This window comes from Microtus pennsylvanicus, chromosome 6, assembly GCF_037038515.1.
Source record: "Microtus pennsylvanicus isolate mMicPen1 chromosome 6, mMicPen1.hap1, whole genome shotgun sequence".
Taxonomy (NCBI): Eukaryota; Metazoa; Chordata; class Mammalia; order Rodentia; family Cricetidae; genus Microtus; species Microtus pennsylvanicus.
Window position 1 is genome coordinate 84,591,496 of NC_134584.1, and position 22,347 is coordinate 84,613,842.

General features: G+C 47.1%; 1 pseudogene; it reads left to right on the forward strand.

The window, feature by feature from the left end:
* The first annotated feature begins 5,667 nt into the window (after positions 1-5,667).
* Positions 5,668-19,992, forward strand: LOC142853081 (uncharacterized; annotated as a pseudogene).
* Positions 19,993-22,347: the final 2,355 nt, after the last annotated feature.

Sequence of the window (22,347 nt, forward strand, 5' to 3'; positions counted from 1 at the left end):
AGAGATGAATGAATGGGAACGTCGCGGGAGGGCGCTGGGCTGCTGGCTCCTGCTAAGGTCCATTCAGACCTTCTGGGGTTCGAGTGCGCCAGATGATGATGACAATACGAAGTGTAGGGGGGGAGAGGGTGGAAAAATGGTGGCGCTGCCAGGCAGGTCTCTTGGATATGCTCCCAGGCTTTGAGTCGCCTGGGAACAAAGTTATTGCTTCCGATTTTTATTCTTGGCCTTGGACTTGTTTTGAGGTGATCGGTAGTTCCAGGCCCAAGGCTTCTGAGAGTTTCAGTCCTTAGATTGGAAATAACACTGTGAAGATGAACCCTAGGACAGCATTTACACCATAAGGAAACGACGGTGCAGTCTGATTCGCTTGGGTGAAATAACGTGCTGTTAGTCCTGGAAGTAACTTTTAGTGGAGAGGGGAGGTGTTAGTGTAATGCCCCAATTTGAAGTGAATGAATCATTTTAAAATGGATTTTAAAGGCGTGCGCCACCACCGCCCGGAAGAGAAATCCTGTCTCGAAAAAAAAGGATTTTATTCTGGTCGTTGGTGGCATAAGCCTTTTATTCCACCACTTCCGAGGCACTTGGTCTACACTGTGAGTTCCAGAACAGCCAGGGATACACAGAGAAACCCTGTCTCCACAAAAGCAAACAAAATTTTGTATTTGATGCCCCTTAAGATTTTAAACGGTCTTTTGAATTTCTGGGACTGTTTAGCTGGATTCTTGGATTTCTACTCAGAGTCTGGGCACCAATGACACTGAAGGGAATTATATTTACATGTGTACTTCTCCCAGGGAGATGCTCTTAGTTCACCATAGCTTTGCAGATTCTGTTGTAACTTGGAATCACATTTCCCCTATAGGTGTTATTTCTATTTATGGGTCCTAAAGATGAGAATTTAAAACCCAGATGAAATTGATTTTTGAGTCACTATAAGCGTGAATGTGATAACACCTGTGGTATAAAATAAGTGGTATTTTTTGTTTATCACATGCGAAAACTGAGTCTTCTAGAGATAGAACCTGGGGTAGAACTGTGATCTGGTTCCAGAAAGAGCCTTTTCTACACACACACCTTGCCCTGTCATGTGTGGTTTTTTTTAAGTTTGGCAATTTTACGTATTGTAAAATATCAATAATTTCTGTTTTTCTCAATTTTATTCTTCACTCATTTTCCTTTCTGCTCATGTTGTAGTTTTTATTGTCTTTTAAGACTATTACCTTCAGTCTGCTGTTCATTGTCTTAACTGAAGTTAGAATCAGAATTACATCTGTGTCGAGTACACTTGCCTGATGTATCTGATGACCTGAAATATGTTTTGTAGTTAGAAAAAGAAGACATTGAATTATAGAATTAATGTCTGCAGTTGGAAAGCGCATACTATTATAGACTGTACTTTACCTCTAATGTATAACGTAGAGTAGGTTGGAGGTTTTGTCATTTGCTTGTGGCATTTGACTGTCATTATGCCTGTTTTGAGTGTGTTTATTACTAACTAGGAGTCAGAGTAAGAATATTTAGTTAAGCTCCTTTCTTTTGGTAATAATGTTCTTGATAGGGGAAATCAGTGACTAATGCTGCCTTCCATGTGTGCATTTGTGTAATAGCACAGTAGATAGATGGAAGTTTATCATAAAAAGGGAACATTAATGTTTATAATTTTTTTCCCAAAGATACAGATTTGCCCTAATGGCTTGTATAGAAAGTAATTTTGCTTTAGGGTGTTGTTGATAATATTTTAATCATGGCAGCAGTTTATAATTGGGGAAAGTGATTTCCCTATAGTATTTTATTTCATCCTTATCAAGTTTCATGTCAGGTTATGTGATAGCCATTAAATACCTAGGGAATTTGGAATAAGAATATATTATTTAGTTGACAGTTCTTAAACAACTGTATTTTTCCTTCCTACCAGGAAGTGTTTGATGATTCATCACCTGAAAAGCAAAAAGAAATGCAAGAACAAGATCCTACATATGAAGAAAAAATGGTATGTTCTAGATATGTGAATAGCATTTGTGATGAACCTTTGTGAAAAAGATTTTAAATGTATTCATTAGTTTACATATACAGGTGTCTCTAATTGTGCTGTAAAACATAACAAATTATGGCTCTTTTTAGATGAACATAACTCTAAGGTGATAGTAGAGAACACTTTTACCCACTGTAGTTCAGATTGTGATACTAATATATTAATATAGAGCTTCAGTCCTCTGACTAAAGTTTATTTCATTTCTGCTGATCTCACTTGTATGTATTATTCCCTGAAAATCTTTACCCTGAGAGACCTTTTTTAAAAAAAAATTAACGCTCATAATTGATTTTCTCATGTGCTACCATACCTGACTTGTTTCTCTTCATATACATAGATTATCATGTCTTTAAAACATCAGTTAAGGACTTGAGAGTTCATTATTAGTAAACTTTATTTTCAAATATATTCACTCTCTTGATGTGACAACAGGAAATATTCAAAGGGAGTGATGACAATCCTGAGACTGAGGAGATCCATCCAGAGGGGTCATTGTCAACAACTTTACAAACTGGTCTCCCTGCTGGCACATACTGTGATGTCATTTCTGGAGATAAAATTTATGGCAATTGTACCGGAATTAAAGTCTATGTTTCTGGTGATGGCACTGCACAATTTTCTATTAGTAACAGGGCTGGAGACCCATTTATTGCAATTCATGTTGAATCAAAACTATAACATTTAAAATAAATTAATACTGAGAGCAATAATGGCGCACGTCTGTAATCCCAACACTTGGGAGGCAGAGGCAGGCGGATCTCTGTGAGTTTGAGGCCAGCCTGGTCTACAAAGGGAGTTCCAGGACAGGCTCCAAAACTACAGAGAAACCCTGTCTCGAAAAACCAAAAAAAAAAAAAAGAAAAGTATTTGATAAGTGAATTTTAGACCTGGTACCCTTTTAAAATTTGGTATCAGTTTGAGTAAACAGTATGTTTTCTTTCAAATACATTCCCTTGTACAATGTTTTCTTGCTTATTTTGTTTTTATGTTGTATTTAAAAATCTTGTTACTGTTATCTTATTAGAGGATAATGAACATAAAATGTTAGTTTTGGAAATACATGAACTCATTTAAGCATGTCTGTAGGCATGATGTATTTCCTGTCATGCCCCTTAACCCGCTCCCACTCTCCTCTTGATAGGTTCGTATATTCAGCCTGTGCTTGTGGGTGACTTGTCTTTGGGAGTCACAGTCACCTTGTTGCGTTTTTCAGTAGTTTGTTCATTTTGATTCTTCAGTTCTTCATGCAGGCATATGTACATTATTTCTGAAGTTTAATAAAGGGTGTCTTAAATTTTGCAGCAAACTGACAGAGCAAATAGATTTGAGTATTTACTAAAGCAGACAGAGCTGTTTGCACATTTCATTCAGACTGCTGCTCAGAAGACTCCAACCTCACCCTTAAAGATGAAACCAGGGCGCCCACGGGTAAAAAAGGATGAAAAACAGAATTTGCTCTCAGTTGGCGAGTGAGTAGTAGTTTATATTTCATAGTTTAAACCAAATTTGCTTTTTAAATTATACTTTTTAAGGTTTTTTTTTTTTAATCTTCTGTGGCTTCACAGTTGTGGCCATCGGTGTCTCAGTATCTAAAAATATATACAATGACTTAGTTTTAAACCATTAAATGCTTTGTGAATTGTAACAGCCATGTTGTACATGGAATTAAGATGTTAAGCGTTCCTTAGAGGGGTTAAAAATGCGGAGGTTAAGTGTGTTAGTCACCGTTACATAGAAGTGCTTGGTCCACGCTTGAACGTGAAGAAGCTATTGTATATTTTTGTCTTCCAAAAACCATAACTACATTGAGGGTATGTTTGTCTTTTGTGTTGGTACTAGAGATTGAACATAAGGCTTCATGCTTGCTGGATGAGCATCCTACCACCAGCTTATAGAATCCACCCAATTTTTTCACTTTTTAAAATTTTGAGACAGGGTTTTTCACTGAGTTGTCAGAGTTGGACTGAAGGTCTTTCTGTGTCAGCTCTCTAAGTAGCTAGCATTGCAAGTGCATATCCCCAGCCTTGTTAGTAAGGGCATGTGTACACTATTTGTTTAAAATGTTTGCTGTATACTTAGGGGGCTGCTTATATGTTATATGCCATCCTTCAGTGTTTTTTGGTAATTCATTGTACGTACTGAATATACGGATTTTTCAAGACTTTTGTGCTAGTATCTACTATAATACCTGATGTGATAAATGAAGTGTGTAAATTAATTATCATATGTAAGATTATTTTAAAGAGGGGGCTGGAGACGTGGCTCAGCGGTTAAGAGAACTGACTGTTCTTCCCGAGGACCCGAGTTCAATTCCCAGCACCCACAGGGTAGCTCACAACTGTCTGTAGATCCAGTTCCAGAGGATATGACACCTTCACACCAATACACATAAAATAAAAGTTAAATAAACCATAAAATTTTTAAAAAAGATTATTTTAAAGAGATTATATGTTTGTCAATGTGAAAATTGCTAAGTGATTAGTTAAAACAGAAAAGTATTATGTTCATCTAGAGTTTTATTTGGAGTATTATGTTGTTCTGGTGTATCTTATTATTACCAATTATGTATATCCAAAGTGCTATTTTTATATTAAAACATAAAATTCTTTTCAAGCCAGGTGGCAGTGGTACAAGGCTTTAATCCCAGCACTAGGGAGGCAAATCTCTGAGTTCTACAAAAGCCAGGGCTACACAGAAACTCTGTCTCTAAAACCAAAAAAATAAAGAAAACTTTTTATTTATTTATTTTTTTAAATACATACTGTTCTTGCCAGGACCTGAGTTTGGCTCCCAGCACCCATATCCAGAAGCTCACAACTTCCTGTTACTCCAGCTCCAAGGGTTTGAGGACTCTCCTCAGGCACACGGAAGGTATCATGGCAGCACTACTTAGATTCTGAGACCATTTACTTCAGCAGCGCTATGGATCATCTCTTGACTCTGGTCACGGACAGAGAAACGTTCTCCTAGATGTGTATGATATGATTATTCCTTCTACCTTAAAGGAATGACAAACTCAGCATCATCAAACTAGAGAATCATCACCAACTCCAGAAGACAAGGCCTGATTTTGGAAAGTGTGATGGATAAACATTGATCCCAGCTCACCTTTTCCCTGTAAACAACATGGCAGATGTGTATGTGCGGACCCAGAGCACGTCCTGTGAAGACGTTGTTTTCTAATGTCTAGATATTTGCCTGAATATAGGAGGGCCCTTCTCTTCTGGGATGTCAATCCTGTCATGTTCACCCAGATGGAATGCAACAGCTGCATTCTGGGGAGTATTCGTGTCCAAAGCCCCTATACTCGCCCTGGGGAAAGGATGTCTTTGAGCCTGGAGAACCTTCACTGTGTGGTGATGAGATAAGCCGACTTGTGTGTTCACTATGCTCAGAACAACATCTCTTTTGGGATTACCTCGCATTGTTCTTTCTATAAGACAATATAAAATTAATAGCCAAAAGTTATTTTTACTACTGTAAACATAATTCTATAACCACTCCCTCCCTTCCCCTCTTTGTCTTCCCCAAATCTGAAGAGCCTGTATCACGGCACTGCTTTCCATATTTTCTCATTTCTTAAATTACTAGAGTAAATGACCTTCCTTATCTTATGTATTTGGGTCAGGATGCCACACAAGCATGAGGACCTGAGTTCGATCCTCAGCACGGGTACAAAGCTGGGCATGTTTGTAGTCCCCGTGCTAGCAAGGCAGAGATAGGATCCCTGGGGCCCTCTGGTCAGCCATCCTAGCTGAGCCCCAGGACAGCGAGAGACCCTGTTCCAAAACTCAAGCTAAACATCCCGAGGGACCACACCTGAGGTTCAACTCTGACCCCATGTGCACACACACAAACCTAGCTTCCCAATATACACACTTACACTAACAGAAGTTAAACAGCTGTTACCTACCGAAATATCTTATTTTTTTGGTAATATCATGCTTGATATCAGACACATCAAATATTGCTAGGAAGGAGTCGAAGCATGAGCCTTCCTCTCCTTCTTTTATATAAGGCTTATAGGAAAAAAAATAATGATTTCGAAATGCCGCAAAAAGAGGAGGGGAGCCGCTTACCCCCGTTCCCTCTGCTCCAACCCCTACTCCCCCCTCCTCTTCCTTATATCCTACTATCCTCAAGAAAAAAAATCCACTTTACCCCCCGCCTGTTCTTTCCCCGGACCCTGAATCTCCCCTCGTAGACCTCCTATCGGAGGAGGAGGAGCCTCCTCCATATGCAGGACCAGCGAGCCCAGAGGGACCTGAAGCAGCCCCGAGGCACCCCCACAAGAATCCCCAACCCCCTCACCTATGGCTGGCCGACTGAGGGGCAGATGCGAGCCACTGCCTGATTCCACCTCCCATGCCCTTCCCCTCCGTAGGGTCCGAATGGCCAGCAACAGTACGGGCCATTCTCAGCTTCTGATCTATACAACTGGAAGCAACACAAACCCCCCCCCTTCTCCAAGCACCCAGTGATACTAACTTGATAGAATCTATCCTAGTTACACACCAGCCCACCTGGGACGACTGCCAGCAGCTCTTGCAGGCTCTGTTGACCTTGGAGGAAAAACAAAGCGTCTTTTTGAAGGCACAGAAGAATGTCCCGGGCCACAACGGATTTCCAACCCAGCTGCCGAACGAGATTGATGCGGCTTTTCCCTTGACCCGCCCTAATTGGGACTTTACCACGGACGCAGGTAGGGAACACCTACGTCTTTACCACCAGTTGCTCATAGCGGGTCTCCAAGGGGCAGCACACCACCCCACTAATTTGGCTCAGGTAAAGCAAGTGATACAAGGGAATGAGGAGACACCCTCAGCATTTTTAGAGAGGCTTAAGGAAGCAGAAAGAATTTTTAACAAAAGGGAAACTCCGGAGGAGAAGGAAGAGAGATTATGGCAGAGAATGAAAAAGGATCAGGAGGAAAGAGACATGAAAAGAATAAAGAATTAAGCAGGCTGCTGTCCACTGTAGTTCAAGGACAAGATAGAAAGGGAGGTAGGCTGGGAGAACGGAAGGGGGCCAAAGTGGATATTGACCAATGTGCCTACTGCAAGGAACGAGGACACTGGATCAGGGACTGACCCAAGAAGCCCAAGGGACCCCGGAAACCTAAACACCGGGCTTCCCTATTAGCTCTGGATGAGGACTAGGAGAGTCAGGGCCAGGAGCCCCCCCGCCCCCCACCGAGCCCAGGATAACTCTTAAAGTTGGGGGGCAACCAGTTACCTTCCTAATGGACACCGGAGCCCAGCACTCAGTCTTAACCCAGGAACCTGGACCTCTCAGTGACCTATCAGCCTGGGTTCAAGGGGCAACCCGAGGCAAGAGATACCGATGGACAATGGATCGGAAGGTTCAATTGGCAACTGGTAAGGTGACACATTCCTTCTTGCATGTTTCAGATTGTCCCTATCCTTTATTGGGTAGGGACCTTCTCACTAAATTAAAGGCCCAAATCCACTTTGAGGACAAGGGGGCTCGGATAACGGGCCCTAAGGGTGGCCCCCTCCAAATTTTAACACTCCATCTGGAAGATGAATATAGACTTTATGAGCCTCAGGAGCCACAAATACCTGACTTGGCCTCCTGGCTTAATGACTTTCCATTGGCATGGGCAGAAACTGGGAAAACGGGGTTAGTTAGTCCTACAACAGGCCCCACTCATCATCCAACTAAAGGCCACAGCTACCTCCGTCTCAATTAAGCAGCACCCCATGTCTCATGAGGCATATCAGAGTATAAGACCCCACATAAAAAGGCTGCTGGATCAGGGCATTCTCACTCCCTGCCGATTGCCATGGAACACCCCCCTCCTGCCAATAAAAAAAGCCGGGGACTGGGGACTACCGGCCAGTGCAGGATCTGAGAGAGGTTAACAAAAGGGTGGAGGACATACACCCCACAGTCCCCAACCCTTACAATCTAGAGTACTCTGCCACCATCCCACGTTTGGTACACCGTATTGGACTTAAAGGATGCTTTCTTCTGCTTGCGGTTACATCCTGAGAGCCAGTCCCTTTTTGCCTTTGAATGGAAGGACCCAGATCTTGGACTTTCTGGTCAATTGACCTGGACCAGGCTCCCCCAGGGATTTAAGAATAGCCTGACCCTCCTTGATGAGGCCTTACACTGGGACTTGGCAGACTTTCGGGTTCAGTACCCCGCCGTGATATTGCTCCAATATATTGATGACCTCCTTCTGGCGGCCGCCTCAGGAAAAGAATATCAGGAGGGCACAAAAGCCCTCCTACAGACATTGGGACAATTAGGATATCAGGCATCAGCCAAAAAGGCTCAGATTTGCCAGAAACGAGTCATTTGCCTAGTTATCAATTGAGAGATAGACAGAGATGGCTGACCGAGGCGTGCAAACAGACTATTACTAACATCCCTGCCCCCCAGAACCCCCTGCCAGCTGTGGGAGTTTCTGGGAACAGCGGGGTTCTGCCGCCTCTGAGTCCCAGGGTTTGCGGAGATGGCTGCTCTCTTATATCCTTTGACCAAGCAAGGGGTGATGTTCACCTGGGAAAAGGAGCACCAGGAGGCCTTCAACAATATCAAAAAGGCTTTGCTAACCTCACCCGCATTGGGCCTTCCAGACGTTACCAAGTCCTTTGAACTGTTTATAGATGAAAAGCAGGGATATGCCAAGGGGGTCCTGACCCAGAGACTGGGCCCCTGGAGGCTTCCTGTGACCTATCTGTCCAAGAAACTCGACCCGGTCGTATCCAGATGGCCGCCCTGTCTACTGATGGTAGCAACTATTGCAGTCCTTACTAAGGACACAGGTAAATTGACTCTGGGCCAGCCATTGACCATCCTGGCACCCCATGCAATGGAGGCCTTGGTCAAACAGCCTCCAGACCGCTGGCTTTCCAATGCCCGCATGACTCATTACCAAGCCATGCTCCTGGATGCGGACCGGGTGCAATTTGGACCTGTGGTCACTCTCAACCCCGCAACCTTGCTCCCCTTGCTGGAGGAGGCAGAGCAGCATGATTGCCTCCAGATCCTTGCAGAAATGCACGGGACCAGACGGGACCTGACGGATCACCCTCTTCAGGACGCTGACTACACCTGGTACACCGATGGTAGTAGCTTCCTGGAAAATGGGGAGCGGAGAGCGGGCACAGAAGTAACCACGGAAACAGAGGTAATTTGGGCTGAAGCCCTACCAGCGAGCACCTCATCCCAAAGAGCAGAACTCATCGCATTGACCCAGGCACTCCAGATGGCAGAAGGTAAGAAACTTAATGTCTATACGGACAGTCGATACACCTTTGCCACTGCCCATATACATGGGAAAATTTACCGAAGGCGAGGGCTACTGACATCAGAGAAAAAGGAAATTAAAAATAAGGCTAAAATCTTGACACTACTCAAAGCCCCATTTCTGCCCGAAAAACTGAGTATTATACACTGTCCTGGCCACCAAAAGGGCCACAGCCCAGAGGCAAAAGGAAATCGATTGGCGGATGCTGCCGCCAAGGAGGCTGCCCTAAAAACAATCAGCACCTCCCGAGCCTTCCTTCTGACCGATTCAGAAAATACAAGACCGTTCCGATGTCCACTGCCCTATAGTCAAGAGGACACCAACCTCCTAAAGAAAATTGGGGCCACCTATGACCCCAAAGAGCAACATTGGGTCTTCAAGGAAAAGACTGTTATGCCAATGAGACATACCTATGAGCTGATAAAATACCTGCATAGGTTGACCCATTTAGGACCAAAGAAGATAAAAACCTTACTGAAACAACAGGAAACTGGCTGGGGATTGAACCTGGGTCCTCTGGAACAGCAGCCAGTGCTCTTAACTGCTAAGCCATCTCTCTAGTCACAGGGAGTTTTTTTTTTATATTTTTTAAATTGTTTTTTTGAGACAGTGTTTCTCTGTGTAGCCCTGGCTGTTCTGGAGCTTACTCTGTAGACCGGGCTGGCCTCAAACTCAGAGGTCCTCCTGAGGATCTGCCTCCCAAATGCTGGGACTAAAGGTGTGCACCATCACTGCCTGGCAGGGCATTTACTTTTAAAGGATTAAACAAAGCAAAGCATACAGGGCATGCCATGGCTGTCGGGTTTTGTCTGGCATCTCTCCTCTGGTTAAACAGAAGGCAAATGTATGGAGGGACAGAGGAAGAAGCGAGGCCCCTACAGCAGCAGGCCTTTCTCACTTGAGAGATGTCTCCATCGCCAGGCTGAGCCCTCCAGAGCCTCAGAAGCATGGAGAGCTGATTTGTCTGGGAGCAGAAGAGTTCTGATAGAGAGCAAGGGGAAGATGCATCCCTCTGTTTCGGTTATTCCTACATCAGCAGCTAGCCGCAGCCACCTCTGATTTAGCACATTTTCTCACCTCCCAGATTCTGGCAATGGAGCCACACAGAGCCCTCACAATCTAGCTACCCTGCCTCCTGGGAGGTGACCAGGAAAGAACATAGCTATGCAAAGGAGAAGGAGTCAGGGAAGAAAAAAGAGCTTTCTCACTAGCACTAGCTTGAAATCCATTCACCCTGGACAGGATGACTCGGGCTTTAGCACACCACCCCCGTTTCACAGATGGAAAGAGGAGATGTCAGTGAAGCAGCCTTCAGGATGCTTTTAGAATTGGGCCATTGGGACGACTCAGTCAGTGAAGGCGCTTGCTAGCATGCCCGATGGCCCAAGTTTGCACCAAGAATCCCACATGGATGATGAACTGACGACCACAGGTAGTTCTCTGCACTCCACACACATGTCACAGTGCTTATATGCATGAACACGCACATGTGCATGTGTGTGCGCGCACACACATAAATAGAGAAGTTTAAGACTTCGAATGTAGGATCTTGATTCCTGGAGTGAATGTGAAGTAACTGCTCACTAAGCAATCAAAGAGGTTTAAACAGCCCATTCTGTACAGGTACTGTCGTCTTGGGCCTGGAGATGTGGCTAGCTGGCCTGGCGTGCAAGAGGCCTTGGATCCCATCCCTGGGAATGAAAAGACATGCACGCATGCACACACACACACACACACACACACACACACACTCACACATTCATGCATACATCCACAACATAACATACACATGCATACACGCGAATACACACACACACATATACATATAAAACTGTCTTAGTTATTGTTTCTATTGCTGTAAAAAGACACCCTGACCACTGCAATTCTTATAAAGGAAAATATTTAATTGGGGCCGCTCACTTATAGTTCAGAGGTTCAGTCCATTATCATCATGGGGACATGGCAGTGTGCAGGCAGACATGGTGCTGGAGAAGCAACTGAGACTCCTACATCTTCCAGGCACCAGGAAGGGGTCCGCCTCACTGGGCTTGACTTGAGCAATATGAGACCTCAGAGTCTGTGTCCACAGTGACACACTTCCTCCAACAAGACCACACCTCGTAATCCTATGAGATTATGGGGGCCAATCACATTCAAACTACCACAACATGCACATACATATAGACACATACACCGATACATGTACATACACACACTCACACACATGCACACATACACAACATATACATGTGCACACACACACATATACACATACCCACAATACATACATGTACATACTCGGCACACAACATACACATGTGCATACACACATAAAATATACATGAACATATACACACGCATGCACACATACATTTACACACAACGTATACATGTGCATATACACACAAATACACACACAGTTGCACATAGCAGAACAGGGCAAGCGTTGTGTCCTTTCATGACCTAACCAGGAAGTGCTGTCCGCCCTCTGCCATGCTGCAGCTGTACTAAGAGAATTGGCAAATCCAGCACCTGTGATGGAGGCCAGGAAGTGTGATTGCTGGTACCGGGCTTGGAGGCTGCCAGCACCTGCAGACAGCCAAGATGAAGATTTCCATATTAATTCCAGATTCAGACTGCTGGGTCTGACTTGCAGCCGGGCCAACCCCAGCTAGGAACCTTAGGCGGGTCACTCACCCTCTCTGTGCTTGAGCTTCCAGATCTGGAAATGAGCATGAATTTAACATTGCCTCATAGGCTCGTGTGGGAGCTACAGCTTGGCATCCTTTGGCAATGCCTAGGAGGCTGGCAGGAGGGCCTCAAGGCCAAGAACAGCCCGGGCTATGTAATTTTGCCCTGTCACAACAAACAAATAAGCAAACCTTATCAAATTTAAAGTGTTTTGAGTCACAGGAATGTCTCGGGTTTTTAGAGCTGTCCAGGGCTCTGGCCCAAGCGTGCAGGGTGACTGACCAGAGTAGGAGGGTGGCCACATCTCTGCAGGCTCTCTTCCAGTGACTACAGGAGCACAGAGCTTTGAGACACAGCCTTGGCCTCAGCACTTTTGGAGCCTAAAGCTTTGGAAAAAGCCTTTTTGAGTTGGGGGAGGAAGAGGAGAACTGGCTGTCAAGATGCTGGAGTCTGGGGAAAAATGCTTCTAAGACAAAAGGGGCGGGGACGTGGCTGGCTGGGCTATGTACACACCCCAGGGCTGCAGGAACTCCTGCCATTGCCTACTGTGGTCGGTATATAAAATAAATGAAAAAAATGCTGATTAAATAAAAGAAAAGATAAAAAGAAAATCCAGCTCGCTCAAAGTAGATTCTAATGCTCTGGACTGTGTCAGGTTGAGAAAGTGCCCAGTCAGGGAAGCGCTTGCCTTAGGAACATGCCGACCCGAGTCAGAGCTTCAGTGGGTAAAGCCATAAAAGCCTAGCAAGGCCTCATGGACCTGGCTGCATTCCTGCTGCAGGCAGAAGCAAGAGGATTCCAAGTACTCGCTGGCCAGTGAATCAGTGAACTCAAGGTTCAAAGACAGACCTTGTTTCAAAAACTCAGGTGGAGAGACTGGGAGACAGCTCTGCAGACAAAAGGGCTGGCTGTGCAGGCAGAGCTGGGAACTCAGGTTCTTTAGGATCCCTGGAACGTGTGTAAAAAGCCAGATGTGGTTGTACACATCTGTATCTCAGAATTCCCACAGAAATGAGGAGTGGAGGCAGAGAACCTCTGGCTGACACCCCTGAAGCAAAGGACAGAGACCCTACCCAAAGCCAGGTGGAAGGTGAAGACACACGCACTGTGGCACCCCATCCCCATCCCTTGCGGGGTCACACAAACAGATGAGAAAAAGGAAAGAACACACAAGGCAGAGTGTGACCAAGGAAGACACCCAAACACACATGCACATGTATCCAAACACAGAGTGTGAACCCACACACATCCTTTAAACAGAGCATGGTGGTATAAATCCTTCACCAATGTAGGCAGGCGGATTGTGAGTTTGAGCTCCATGAGACACTTCCTCAAAAGAAAAACAAAACAAAAGACCAGAAAGTATTACCAGGAAAACTGTCTGATAGCCCCAAAAGGCTCCTAGGAGAGAGACAAGCCTGTCTTTGTGTCTGGCAGGCTTAGGACTGGACCAGGATCTTTTTGGGACCTAGAGAAGTCTCATCTAAAGAGAAAGCCAGAAAATGGTGCATTTCTCTGTGTTTCAGTATGAGGAACAGCAAACCTTCAGGGCTGGAGGTAGCACAGCTCCAGGGGAAGCCAGGAAGCAGTGTGTGTGTGGGGGGGGGTACAGGCCATGAGCGTGACAGTATCACTGGGAGTGGCGTGTTTCACAGAGAAAGGTTGTCAAGTGTGTCCCAAATCAGTCACCTTTACTCAAGAAACTGCCCACGTCACTTGAAGTCTGGGTGCAGACGTTATTTCTCAGCTGGCTTTGCAGTTCAGCATGGTCATATGACCAGAGGAAACTCAGCAGAAGCCTTAGAAGCCTGACCAACCATCTTTATGCTTGGCGGTTGCTTCCTGGAGCTTGGCATGTGGGGTTGAGGTGGTGTGACCTTCAAGAGGTGGGGCTGGCTCATGGGAAGGACTTGCTAGTGAGAATCCAGCCCCAAAATGGGCAATGTCTCCCAGGAGTGGCTTAGGTTTCTGGGGACAGTGTGAGTTCTCTGGGGAACTGACTGTTAGACTGGACCCCACGTTGTTAGTACTGCGGCCCTGGTCTCTTCAAATTACCCTGGGGGTTTTCTTGGGTCTGAAACCTGCACATGAATCGCTGTGGAAATTCTCAGACCCATCTTTCTGGGCCTAGTGCCTTGTTCTCTCTCTCTCTCCTCTGTCTCTGTCTCTGTCTGTCTCTCTCTCCCTCCCTCTCTCTCTTCCCCCACCCCCTTCATTTGGATAGTGTATTTCAGGTGCAGAGTTCTGTCTCTGTACAGACTGTGGGTGCCTGAGGCCGTCTGCTGCCTTGCACAGCTGAACGTCTCCCTGACCCAGTTGGGGCACCTTAGGAGGTCTGTAGGGTAACCAACCACAGGGGACTCAGATGCCAAGTTTGATCATCCTAGGGGCGATCTCTCAATAGAGAGGACAAGTGGGCAAACTCATCTGGTCTCAGCTGGTATCAGGGGAGGCACCAGCTAACTTGCTTCTCCAGTGCGGAGTCCCATGAATACTAGATAGGAGATCTGCCCCTGGGCCACACCTCCAGCCCCTCAACTGAGGAATCCAGGCAGGAACATCAAACCACAGCAAGCTCTTGGTCTCACTATGTCACCCAGATGGATTGTGACACTGTCATCTTCCTGTCTTGGTATCCAAGGCAGTAGGATGGCAGCTGTGTGCCTGTGCGGCCACATCGGCTGGAGGTGCCAACTCATCATTGACAGGGTTATCCCTAAAGGATAATGTGCGCTAACCAGATGCCCTTTACTTGGCTGTTGTTCACACCCTGCTGTGAGTTAGACTGCCTGTGGCTCCCTGCTCCCTGACTCACGGTCACTGCCCTCACCACACCAAAGCAGCAGAGTCGGGTGACCATGGACTGAGCCTGAGAAACCATGAGCCACGACACATCCTGGCTACTTCACGTTGTGGCTCATAGAGACAGGGTTGGGGAAGCCAGGAATCAGGGTGAGTTCTCCTTCCAGCCCTGGCCCTGTCTCCTCTGAGCCTCCTACACTTCACGCTGCTTTCGCTGCTCCTTCAAGGCAGACCACACTCTCACCAGCTGCTCTCTCAGCCAAGAATGACCCAGAAGAGAGCGAGACCCCACCGACAGTGCTAAAATCCAAGCCACTAGAACTTTCTGCAGGGATCATGATAGTGGCTGGGTGTCCATGCTAGCCAAGTTATTAGCACCAACAGGCTTCAAGCTGGGCTCAGGCAGACCTGTGTTCAACCCTAGCTCAGCAGTGACTTGAGTTGAAGAGCCTCCAAATAGGAAGTGAAATATGGGAAGCTGGGCCACAGTCCGGGCAACTGCAAGAGGCAAGAGACTAATGGCTGAGAAGACGAGGACGCAAGCTCTGGGGCCAGGCTTTCGGGATTTGAAGTCGACTTACATCTTTGTGATCTCAGACTGATTACTAAGCCTCTCTGTTTCCGTTTTCTTGTTTGTGAAATGGTGCAGCTTTAACACTTGGCATACGCTGCTACATTCCCGCTGACTCTCGGGAGGCATTTAGCAAACCTGCTACTCCGAAAAGCCCCCAGAGGACACTGTCGCCTACACCATGGATGTAAATAGTGCCTCCTGACATTGTCCAAAAGAGCAATGGAGTCCATGGCTGTGTGGGAGAGGCTTCTCTGGACACCGTGATCATCATTCCTTTTACCTCCTTAGAACTGTACAAAGGTCAGGATGCTCCGTGTCTCAGGACAAGAGACCAAGTTGCAGCTGCAGAGCCACACGCCCAGGAACTACTGGAGCAGGGGTGCAAATTCCGACTCAGATCAGAGAGGGAGAGACAGTGCTTACACTTACCAGCAATTTGTCCATGGATGGGTAGGTGTGGATCAGTGGGCTTCAAGAGGACTCCTGGGGACTATGGGAAGGCATATCTGTCTTCTAGAGAAAGCATTCTTGAGCTGAGCATTGTGGTTCTGTTTGTCATCCAAGCACTAGGGAAGCTGAGGCAGGAGGATAACTGCAAGTTTGATTTAAGCGAGTATCTTTAAGATTGTCCTGGGCTACAGAATGAGACCTTGTTTCAAAAAGAAGAGAGAAAGAAAGAAGGGGGAAAGGGATGTGATGGGTCCCCCTTAACGTCGGTTCATGCTGCCATTCTTAGTAGACGTGACCAAGAAGGCAGTCTCACTGGGCTGCAGGAGAAACCAGTCCAGGATAGTCCATAAAGAAGTAGAATGCAGGGGACGTTGGAGGGCTAGCTGGAGCCTTGCTCACACTGAGCCTGAAGCTGCACCTCTTGTAGTTCTGAGAACCAACAAAGGCAAACAACAGCAGCCAGGTGTGGTGCCGGACACCTCACCCTCAAGCACTCAGGAGGTACAAGCATGAGGCTGGCCTTGGCTGCACAACACAAGCCTGTCTCCAAAGCCAAAACAGCAAGTATGGGATTTCCTCTTGGAAGCATAAAATTGCCTTAAATAAAAGTGGTGGGGAAGAACCCACCACACAAGCATGAGGACCCGAGTGAGAGCCCAGCACTCACATGAGAAATAGCTGGGCTTGGAAGCACATGCTTGTAGTCCCAGCACCGGGAGCAGAGACGGGCAGATTCCTGGGGCTCACTAGCAAGCCAGCCTAGCCTACCTGGCAAGCTCCGATGACAAGCCCTGCCTCATAAATAAGGAGCCTGAGGGACAGAAGCTGGGCCTCCACATGCATGTGCACACACATGCACACGTGTACACATACAAGAGAAGAAAGGAAGAAAGGGAGTGGAGGGGGGAAGAGCAGAAGTTGTTGATTTATTCAGTGCCTCGATTTTCAGTGTGAAGCTTGGGAGATGTTGGACACGACAACGGCTCTGACTCTCCCAATAGCGCATGCTCAGATCAAAACACCACATCGCATGGCTCCACTCTGCACTACTGTTTATCAAGTCTAACGGTTTCCATTGAATATCCGAGTGACTATGAACAGCATTGCTCCCGTCCCGCCTAGAGTCACACGGCTATGACAGCATCAGCCCTACACATGTGCAGAGTCTACACGCATCCATCCTGAGTCACACGGCTATGACAGCATCAGCCCTACACATGTGCAGAGTCTACACGCACCCATCCTGAGTCACACGGCTAGGACAGCATCAGCCCTACGCATGCGCAGAGTCTACACGCACCCGTCCTGAGTCACACGGTATGACAGCATTAGTCTACACATGTGCAGAGTCTACACGCACCCATCCTGAGTCACACGGCTAGGACAGCATTAGTCTACACATGTGCAGAGTCTACACGCACCCATCCTGAGTCACACGGCTAGGACAGCATCAGCCCTACACATGTGCAGTCTACACGCACCCATTCACTCAGCTGAGCGCTGAACACATTTGCGGGAACACTGCATCTCCACGGAACATACAGAAGCCCCTGTCATGTCACTACTCCCCACACAATACAACACAGCTGTCTACAGAGTAGTTCAGAGATGGCGTGAGGCACACAGTGCCATTTTTACAGAAGGACTTGCTCATTTTGGCAGGCCCCAGCCGTCACAGGGTTAGTTGAGTGTCTGGGACCCCGCAGAAGGACTTTAGTGCCCTGAGTGGTCTTGGGTTTTCTCTAGCTCACTGCACCAGGGAGGTCACTGGAGTCTGGAATTGGTACCAGGAGTGGGGTGTGACAAGCACACCGAGATTACAAATCTGGTGAGAACTTGGATCAAGGCTTGGTATTGTACGCTGTCATTCCTGAGCCCAAGGCATACTGCAGTCTGTTCCTCAGTTTCCCCAAGCTCTAGCTCTTGGCCCTTTGCCTTTCCCTGATTTCTTTTTTTAAAGACTTTTAAATTTTTAAAAATATTTATTTATTTTATATGTATGAGTATTTTGGCTGCATGTAAGTCTGTGCAGCACATGAATACTTTGTGTCCATGGAGGCCAGAAGAGGGCATTAGGTCTCCTGGAACTTAAGTTACAGGTGGTTGTGAGCCACCATGTGGGTGTTGGAAGCCGAACCCAAGTCTTCTGCAGAAGCAACATGCACTCAACCCCTAAACTATCTCTCTAGTCCCTGGTTTCTATTTTTTTTTTAAATTATATTTGTCTCTGTTGGAGTGTGCCTTGTGAATTCAGTGCCCAAAGATGCCAGAGGCCAAAGGCTTCAGACTTGTTGGGGCTAAAGTCACAGGCAGAACTACCACATGAAAGACGTTGCAGGCAGAGGGAACAGCAAGCAGAAAGGCCTTGAAGGCAAAAGCACTTAAGGCCAGGCATGATGGCCTTGAAGTTCAGGGCTGGCCTGGGCTAGAGAGATGGCTCAGCTTTTGAGAGCATTGTTAGTTGCTATCTCAGACTATCCCAGAGGACCTGACTTTGGTTCCAGTATCCAGTCAGGCTCATGACTGCTTGCAACTCTAACTCCAGGGGAATCAAATGCCTTTCTCTAGCCTTTGAAGGCATCTGAACACTTGGCACACACACACACACACACACACACACAGACACACACACACACAGAGCGAGAGAGAAACAAAATTATTTTTAAAAATAAAAGAATATTCTGACTGTTGCCTGGAGGTAGAAAGCATGGTTGACACACATGAGGTCCCTAGTTCCATCCCCAAAACCATAGGAAACAAAACCCCAAAACAACAAAACACGAGGAACAACAGATGGAGTGGTGGGGATTTGACCCAGGGGAGAAAGTACAGCCAGAGGTAGAGTCAAAGGTTCCGTTTGGGTGGAGCCACTAGCAGAACCTGCAGGGGCCAGTGGTGAGCCACATGAATCATCCCAACACTGGGGAGACTGAGGCAGGAGGGGCATGACTCCAACCCAGTCTGCACTGCAGAGTCAGTCTCTGCAGAAACAACAACCAAACCAAAACAAACAAAATTACAGGCCTGCTCGTGTGCACAGTCACCATCCAGAAAGTGTGACGGGGCTGGGGAAATGGCTCAGGTGGTAAAGTCCTGTTTTTGTCATGCAAACACGAGGACTTGAGAACTTGATCTTGGGGGTCCTGAACCGGCACCTTTCTCTTCACTCCCAGCACTGGGGTATGAAGACGGGCAGATCTCTGGGGCTCGCTAGCCAGCCAGCCTTGTCCCATTAGCAAGCTCTAGGCCAATCAGAGACCCTGTCTCAAAACATGAATGTAGGGTGTTGAAAGCTTAGCATCTTACCTGGCTGTAAGAGACAGGAAGGGACAGGACAGCTCAAGCTCACAAGCCCCATGAAAAAGAGATGGCTTGCGGCTGTTGGAGACTTGGAACCGGAGGCACAGCTGAATCCTACATCAAAAGTCCTATAAGTTCAGAAGGGTGGCTGGGTCTTGGGAGCACATGTCTGTTAATCCCAGCACTTGCAAGGGAGAGGCAAGAGGATCTCAAGGAATTCGAGGCCAGCCTGGTCTACAAATCAAGTTCCAGGACAGCCAGAACAGTCCTGGACACAGAGAAACCCTGTCTCAGAAAAAAAAAATCTCAGAAGGGTGACTTCAGGGACATGTGCTAATAAGACACTGAGGAGCCAGCAGCTAGCATGGAGAGCCTGCCAGGCACTGAGGGAGGGGCGGGCACTCCAGAGCCTCTGCAGACCTTCCTCTGTGGCTCGAAGCCAAGGCCAGTATTCAAAGGACAAAAAGAGGGTCTCTCTGCCCTGCAAGCCAGCCAGCTGCACTGGAAAAGCAGTGCCCTGGGACCAGACCTATTTCTTTTTAATATCATCTAGGCTAGAATTGTTCAACCTTCCTTCCCCTTAAAAAAAAGTGTTCTGATTCCCAAGCAGCTCCTTTTTAAAAGTCAGGATTGTTTTCTTTTTCTTATGGGAACGAGGCACTGAGACCAGTTGTTCTTTCTGCCTTGAGGTGCAGAGACCAGACGCAGATCGCCTGTGAGCCTGCTCTGTTAGAGCAGCTGCCGCCTCAGGTTGTGGAGAGGAAACAGTGCAGAAAGCATTCGCCTTCCAAGCATGAGGACCTCAGCTTCATCCCTGAACCCACGGAGAAAGCCAGGCTTCTTGCACCCATGTAACCCTAGCACGAGGGAAGCAGAGTCAGAAAAATCCCTGGACTTGCTGATCAGTCAGCTTAGCCTAACTGATGAGCCTCAGGACCCAGTGAGAGACTTCGTGTTTAAAACGAGAGTGGAAACCAGGCATGGTGGCACACACCTTTAATCTCAACACTCGAGAGGCAGAAGCAGAAAGATTTCTGTGAGTTCCAGGACAGCCAAGGCTACAAAGAGAGACCTTCGCTAAAGAAACAAAGCTAGCGGAGGGTTCCTGAAGAATGACACTCGTGATGACCTCTGACCTCCATACACATGCTTACACATGTGCATACGCACCTGCACACACAAACATGCATACACCCCACACAAAAGGAAATGTTTGTCCCCCAGAGCTGGATGCTGTCGCTAACTTCACTTTACAGCCAGGAAACTGGGGATAGAGAGAGAGGGGCCTCCCACCGTCAGGATTAGTGAGTGGTAAGTTCAGGATTCGAACTCTGTACATGCTAGGCAAGAGCCCTGACACTAGTCACAACCCCAATCCCAATTGGTCTTTCAAATATTCCAGTTGCGGGCTGGAGAGTTGGTTCAGCCTTTAAGAGCACTGGCTGCTCTTCCAGAGGTCCTGAGTTCAATTCCCAGCAACCATATGGTGGCTCACAACCATCTTCAATGAGATCTTGTGCCCCCTTCTGGCCTGCCTGTCTACCTGCAGGCAGAATACTGTATACATAATAAATAATTTTTAAAAAATTAGAAATTAAATGTTCCAGTTGCTCTTACTGTGTATGGACGCTCTAACACCTGTGCCACAACACGCATGTGGGGACCAGAAGATAACTCTGTAGAACTGAGTGTCTTCCGGAACACTTGCTTAGGTTCCAGGAATTGAACACAGCTCTCCAGACTTGTGCAGAAAGCCCGTCTACCCACTGGGTCATCTTCCTGCAACAGATTTTTGCCAGGCTCGCTGTGCTTTAAAAAGAGCTGGCCTTTTGGGTGAGGATCGGTTATAATCTGGTAAGAATTGGCATCTTGAGGGAGCTGCCATTAGTGTCTCAGAACCCTGCCCCCTAAAGACAGGAAGCAGAGGACCAGGAGGTGCAGACTGGAGAGCTAGATTTTAGGCTGCCCCCCCCCCCCCCCCCCCGGCACCTGCTCAACTCGTGGACCACAGCGCCACCTGGTGATCTGCTATAGAACCTTCAGCTGGAAGCCAGCGGTTCCTACCCACCAGTCAGCAAACCCCGTTCCTAAAAGGCTCTAAAGGAAATATTTTTCAGCCACAGGAGCCAGACAGTCCGTTTCAAAGACAGTTCTTGCGTTATGAGACAAAACTATCTCCAAATGTTTCCAGAAGTAGGGACACCATGTCCGACTACAGGCAAACACTAAGGAGGGGCCAGAGGAGATGGCTCAGGGAGTAAGGTGCTCGTCATGCAAGCTGAAGGTCCTGACTTCTATCCGCAGAACCCATGTAAAACGTCAGGTGTGGTTAATTCCAGCTCTGGGGCTAAACCAGCAAGCAGAGAGACCACTCCTAGTTGAGAGCGTTCCTTGCACCCGTAACTCTAACAGTGGCCTGCTTGGGCACCAAGGGAAGGACGCCTAAGGTTAACCTCTGGCTCAACACACACCTGCACGCACTTATACGCACATCGCACACCCTGACCGTCCTTATGCGCACCTGCGCACACACAGAATTTTATGGATCTATGAATGTCCAGAAAACATTCAAAAAGCTCGTAAAAAACCAAAACAAAACAAAACGGGGGGGGGAGGGGGGAGAGCAAGAACAGTCACCAGATGCAGGAGTTTGAAGCTCATTGTTTAGTGCCTGGTCACCAGGTGGTGCTATTGAGTTGGGCCTGGATCATGGCAGAACTCACCCTTCTGATGAGTTAAAACATCCAGGCTGAATTCAGGCTGAATTGCTGGGGACTGCTTGGAGGTGGCATGTCACTGGAGGTATATTTTTGAAGTGTCTCAGGCCACTTCCTGTTATGATTTGCACCTGAGGTGCGCCCCAAAGGTCTTCTGCTGAAGCCTGTGGTGCTATCCAGAAGTAGTGGAACCTTTGAGGGGTGGAGCCCAGTGGGAGAAAGTAGGGTCACAGGGGGCTGGACCCCAGTAAGCGGTTAGAATCCTTATCCCTCTCTCCTTCCAGCAGGCCTTGAGGTGAGATGCTCTGCTCCACCACACAGCCCACCATGACATCCTTGCCCACAGAACCCAGAACCTGGAGCTGGTGACCATGGGCCTTGGAAGCTGTGAGCCTGCAATTCTGGTTAACAATTTCATCTGAAAATGGCTAAAAGAAAGGATTTCACATATTCCCACCACATAATAAATCTAAAGTGATGGCTATGGTAACTC